Source organism: Octopus sinensis, linkage group LG2 (genome assembly GCF_006345805.1).
Source record: "Octopus sinensis linkage group LG2, ASM634580v1, whole genome shotgun sequence".
Taxonomy (NCBI): Eukaryota; Metazoa; Mollusca; class Cephalopoda; order Octopoda; family Octopodidae; genus Octopus; species Octopus sinensis.
This window is the reverse complement of record NC_042998.1, coordinates 185,444,774-185,450,773: the sequence shown is the minus strand read 5'-3', so window position 1 is coordinate 185,450,773 and position 6,000 is coordinate 185,444,774. Positions and strand designations below refer to the sequence as shown.

General features: G+C 37.1%; 1 protein-coding gene across 1 annotated transcript in view; it reads left to right on the top strand.

Annotated features, from left to right (window-relative positions):
* The first annotated feature begins 1,356 nt into the window (after window positions 1–1,356).
* The window catches only part of LOC115230933 (exonuclease mut-7 homolog), a 43,036-nt gene continuing 38,392 nt past the window's right edge, over window positions 1,357–6,000 (top strand). The window contains exon 1 of the mRNA XM_029801038.2: window positions 1,357–1,750. The gene's annotated coding sequence lies outside the window, so the exon portion shown is untranslated. The remainder of the gene's footprint in view (window positions 1,751–6,000) is intronic.

The window sequence follows — 6,000 nt, the reverse complement described above, 5'->3', positions numbered from 1 at the left end:
GGATGTATGTGTGTGGGGGGGGGGGGCTAAGCCGATTACATCGGCTCCAGGGCTCAACTGGTACTTAGTTTATCAACCCTGAAAGGATAAAAGGCTAAGTCGATCTCGGCGGAATTTGAACTTAAAACGTAAAAGCATTTTATCCGATTTGACAATTCAGCCAACTCGTCGAACAATACCAGTGGTTTTCAACCAGGGTTCCGCAAGAAGTTACAAAACTGCTAAAATCGGCAGTAATTTTTAATTCTCCTGTGCAGATATGTGTGCATAAGACTATTAAATTATTGCACAGGGGGTTCCTCGAGCCAGTGGAATGTTTCCTTGGGGTTCCGCTCCAGCAAAAAGTTTGAAAAGCACTGAACAATACCAACAATAATCCTTTCTATTATAGGCACAAGGCCTGAAATTGGGGGTAGGGGGAAGAGGGTGAAAGTCGATCACAACGACCCCAATACTTGACTGGTCCTTAATTTATCGACCAACAATACTAATAATAATAATTCTTCGAAACATCGCCTTCTTTTTTTTGTATTATAGGCACAAGGCCTGAAATGTTGGGGGAAGAGTAAGTGGGGATCTTTTCGGTTTGAACGGCAGTTTTTTCTAGCGGTGTCATATGAAATTGTCACCCATAATTATGAACCTAGTATCGATCTATTGCATTTCAATGTTTTAGGGTTAGGGTTAGTTAGAGTTAGGGGTGGGGGAAGGGTATCATTTTTCTTCAGAAATGTAAATAAACCCAATCTGTTTCTTAAACGATGGACATATTCATACAGCACAGAATGTTTTCACCTCAATAGACGTCATTGATTGGTTGAAATTGCAGAAAAAAAAAACAAATATCTTACAAACTATAGAATTTTCTCAATAAAGCCAAGAGAAAAAGATGTTTTAAAAACACATTCTACCAGTATACGAAGTTTAAAAGTGTTTAGTTTGGTGGAAATTATTTAAAAAAAGTGCCGTTCAAACCGAAAAGATCCTTTTTTTGTATTATAGGGCACAAGGCCTAAAATTTTGGGGGAAGAGTAAGTGGATTACATTGACCACGGTGCTCAACTGGTACTTATTTTATCGATTCTCGAAAGATAAAAAGCTAAGTCCCGACTTAATAATGAAATTAAAAGTAAAAAGATAATACTATGTCTGTGAAGAAAAAAAAAATAGAAATCAGCATCAGTTATTAAATAACAAGGGTTGCTTTTGGTTTAGTGTTCAAAATTATTCGGAACTACTTTTTTTGAAAACATTAACATATAACGTAATTAAAAAAAAAAAATTACTTCGTTATAAAACCTAAATTATGTTGGAGTAATTCATTGTTTAACCAACATATGCTGCGTTTGTTATACTAGTTTGGCATGAGAAAATAGTTCTCATGAGGGAAGCTGAACAGTTTCCATGCCAAAACCACACTAACCGCTTAAAATGCATTTGGTTACATCCACCTATATTTTAGTTCATTTATTTCGACATATCCATGGAACTGCAGGTAAACGATGACAACAATAGGTGGTTTTTCGAAAATTTCAAACCGCCCCCTGCTGTCTTCGTTGTTTGAAATCCTACCTACTCGTTAGATATATAACGGCACTTGGGTAGGATAGGATCTGAGGAAAATCAGGCATCGCATCTCAGTACCTGTCAACAAAATCCCAAAGGGTACATTAAAAGCCACGTGAGCCACTATTATTATACGACCGTGTAGCAATTGCGCATGCTCGTAATTTGTCTGGGGGAAACTGCTGTAAGTATTTCCACTGCTCATGTCCTTGTTAATAATTTGTTTACAAACAGATCTTCTCAATAATTCATATTCACGATCGGTCACTAACATCCAGCAATTTTACAATCACCTCTCTGATTGGTAGAATAAGAATTCTTATTTGATGGCCTTGCTAAGTCTTGGTAAAGCGAATTCGTTGCACCCAGGTCATTGATTCTAAATTACAATCGATGGAACATCAATTCAATGCAACATGCTAGATGGATGTTCAATTTTTCACATTTACCGATAATTTCTCGACCCTATTAATGTTTAATGCAATAATTGTATTGCATTTAGCAATTACGTGAACTGACGCTAAATTACTTAAGCTTGCTCGATTTGTGTAAGATCACCCAGAAACAGTTTTCCATTGTCCCCCTGTTTAGCAATCCATAAACGGATGGATGCCCCCCTTTTTTTTAAATATATATATAAAGCCTTAAATTAATAGTCAAGTAATCTCCGATTTTATGTGATGAAAGCGGAGAGAACCGCACAAATACAAATGTGTAAATCAGTTGCCAGGTGATACAATATCCATACCCAGATTTTCATTTGTTAATATTCGTATTTTCGACTGTTACACGATACTTTTATTTGAACGTATAGTAAATGTGAATAACCCGCCTCGTCATTTCGAACGAATTGATACGAAACTATAGAATATGGGAAATCGCAGTGTAAAAAACATATTTAAAAAGACAAAGTTTGGGGTGATGGACTCTTTAACAAGGGGAATTAATTTGTCGTATTACTATAGTAAACATAAAGAAAGCACAATTGAGAGTGGGGCATTTAGGAGACGATCACCTGCTAGACATAGCAACCACATATCAAATTACGCATACACACATGAAAATACGCAAGCTCACATAGAGGTGAATAAAGTAAAACAAACTACACTGAATCAAAAATTTTTTAACAAATTATCGCCAATGGTATAAAATGATATACCTGATGTAACAAAGTGATAACTGCAAATTCCGATTTTGTGTAAATTGCATATGATTTATTCCATTTTTCAATTAGTAAACTGCAAATAATTAAACAGTATAATGATGTCTAAATGCTTTTGGGTGATAAGCCTGGCGTCAATCACATAAACGTTCTCTTGCGTGTGTTGTGGTCTGGTAAACTCCTGTAAATAGTCTATTTTTGTATCTTATATTGTCTTGGTTTCGTTGTCAGTCCCACAAATATATTTACCAAAAACCAAAGATCGCCGAAGAGAATGTTAAATTAATATATTTCCTTGTACAATGCGAAAACTTTCTGTATACACTCACGTATTTATCAAACGCATTCCCGATTATTGACAGTCGTTTGTTTACTTTTCAATTCATTTGCCATCTTTTATATACCTTGTATTTGCTGTGGAGGGAAGAAGCAATGAGAACGACTGGAATTTTAGAGATTGTCGTAGTTCTTCATACGTATATACCCGTTGAAGAAAAAGAGAAAAAAAAAAAAAAAACAGCATAGAAGAAACAATACATCAAAAAATTTCAGAAGCTAAATTTATTTAGCATCCACAAAAAGCAAGTTTCTGTGATCTTTAATATGAAAGAAATAGTAAAACGAAAGTTTCTATCTTCTACTTTTCTTACACTAATTAAGTTTCCAAGTCAGCACCTTTAGACAGGGATTTAGTTAATCATGTTAAAAAAAAAAAGAAAAGAAAAAGCAAACAATAAAACTGACTTTGTTAATTGCTGGCAGAATGTTAACCAATGGTTAAGCCTTGATCGAACAGACTTGCAATCAAAGACATTCTGGCCATGACTAGCCCATCTTTTTGCTCAGGCATAAAGTTCTAATTGTGTTATCTAATTGTATTCTTTTTAATGAGAGTAGTGTGTTAAGTAAGTATGCTATTTTTAGCATGTTGAGCAATGTAACCTTGTATAAATTCATTCACTGACTGTAGTTCTTTGTTTTTTGCTGTTAAAGTTTTGCCTTTTATTAAAAATTGACTTACTCATTTTTAAACACAGCAAGAATCCTAGCCTCAGCTCCATCTCAATTTTAACCCTAACCCTAAGTAAAACACCTTCTTTGTAGCATACCTCTCATAATAAACAGTTTTCTAAATTAATCTCTTCTTACTTCATCTCCTTGCTTACTCTTCAAGCGCAGCTTTAATTGAAAATGCTTTGTACCCTTATAAAGTACACCATCTATTCAAGCCAACAAAGGAGCCTCTATGCTATGTATCCAGAACCCCTTACTCTCAGGCAAAATCTTGCCCATATTTAAAATTCAAAACTGCATGCTGATAAGTCTCGAAAATCTGATTTTGAAACACAAATAGTTTAAGTTTTAAGACCAAAACAGTAATTTCATCTTCATCATCATCATCAATTCATATCCACTTTCCTTGCTAACATGGACTGGATGGTTCAATGGGATCCAACAAGTGAGAGGACCATGTCTCACTCCAGTATCTCGATTCTGGCATTGATTCTATGGCTGAATGTCCTTCTTAACACCAACCACTTTACAGAGTGTACTGGGTGCAATTTCCCATGACACCCAACACTGGAGAAGGTATCTTGTTCATGATGAAGTCCTCTCAATCTTGTGATGTTACAGCTTGATTTTCCAACCTCTTTGCAAAGCTTCTAGGTGCATCTTTCATGAGGTCATCTTGCAACTTGCAGGGTGAAAGAGAAAATAGGAGAGAGTAGTTACTTTAGATGAAATGTTGAGAGGAGTTAAGCTATGATGGGAGGAATGGATTTATTGTTGTGAGAGGATTGTAGTTGAGAGAATAATGGAAGAGACAGAGAAAAAGAGAAGTGTCATTGATTTCTTCATTAAAGTTGTTCTCCCATAGCTACCAAACTGCAAGGCAGCGAGCTGGCAGAAACGTTAGCATGCTGGGTGAAATGCTTAACAGTATTTCGTCTGCCGCTACGCTCTGAGTTCAAATTCCGCCGAGGTCGACTTTGCCTTTCATCCTTTCGGGGTCGATTAAATAAGTACCAGTTATGCGCCGGGGTCGATATAATCGACTTAATCCATTTGTCTGTCCTTGTTTGTCCTCTCTGTGTTTAGCTCCTTGTGGGTAGTAAAGAAATAGCTACCAAACTGCTCTCAAATCACACTGTACTTTCTTATGTAATACCCTTAAATAACACCCTACTGTCTTAAGTATAAAAGGATACATTGGACAATGTAACCCTACAAAAAGACAAGATAGACACTTTTGAAAATGTTTGATCATAGGGCTGCAGGATTAAAGCTGACTTGTGGCTAAACAAGTGTGAGCCCCGTAAAAAATGGAAAAGGATTTTTCCCAGAGCATGGTGAGAGAAATGCGCTGAAACAGCCACTCTGAGTTATGGAGCTCACACATGTGAACAGCCATCTCCGTCCTGATAGCACTGAACAGGGGAAGCTGGAGGTTGCCATTGCCACAGGCTCGGCTATAAACCAGTTGGAGAGCGACTAATACTTAGGTAGCTTGCTTTCCTCAGCCTGATGAGCAGCAGAGCCTGGGCTGGTATCTGACTACACAAAGTTGCTGCTGGAGAAGGTGTCACAGCATGTGCTATCCCAGATGAGGAGCCTGCCATCATGGAATGGGAAAATTGTCATACCATCTGGCCTTTTACCATTCCCTCAGTCTAGCCCCACTGGCTTAAGCTGAGAAGGGAAGCCTGCAGCATCTAGGCCATGCTTTATGATCATCTTGTTTAGGGTGGCATGGTGTGGCATGATGACATGACTGGATGCAAAGCCTCAGGGACATGCCGATCACAGACAATCGCTGTTAAGCTGAGTGCCAAACTATCTTTAAACATGTAAGTATCATAAATGCTTGTCAAAAAAGCTCATCTCGCTGATTGGCAAGGGTTCCCTCCCCAGCTCACAGATACATTATTTCCATTCTTTCTCTCCACTTCCTGCTACTCTGAATCTCCTGATATGCACACCATGCCTCAACTGCTCTCATGCCCTTTACTAAACATTTATTCAATCCTTTTTACCCAGTAATGCACTCCTGAAATTTATCTCAGCTTACATTTTTTTATCACACACATCAGCCAATAGGAACTGAAATCCTTTATTATCAATCTTATTAACTTCACCAGGAAGGTTCTGTTTAGTGGAGAAATACTAATTGGTCAATGTCAAGTGGAATTTTGAATCACATTAAATATAATTCAAAACTTCACTTGAGACTTAATGAGTGAAGTGTTAAGATACTAATATATCATTGATTC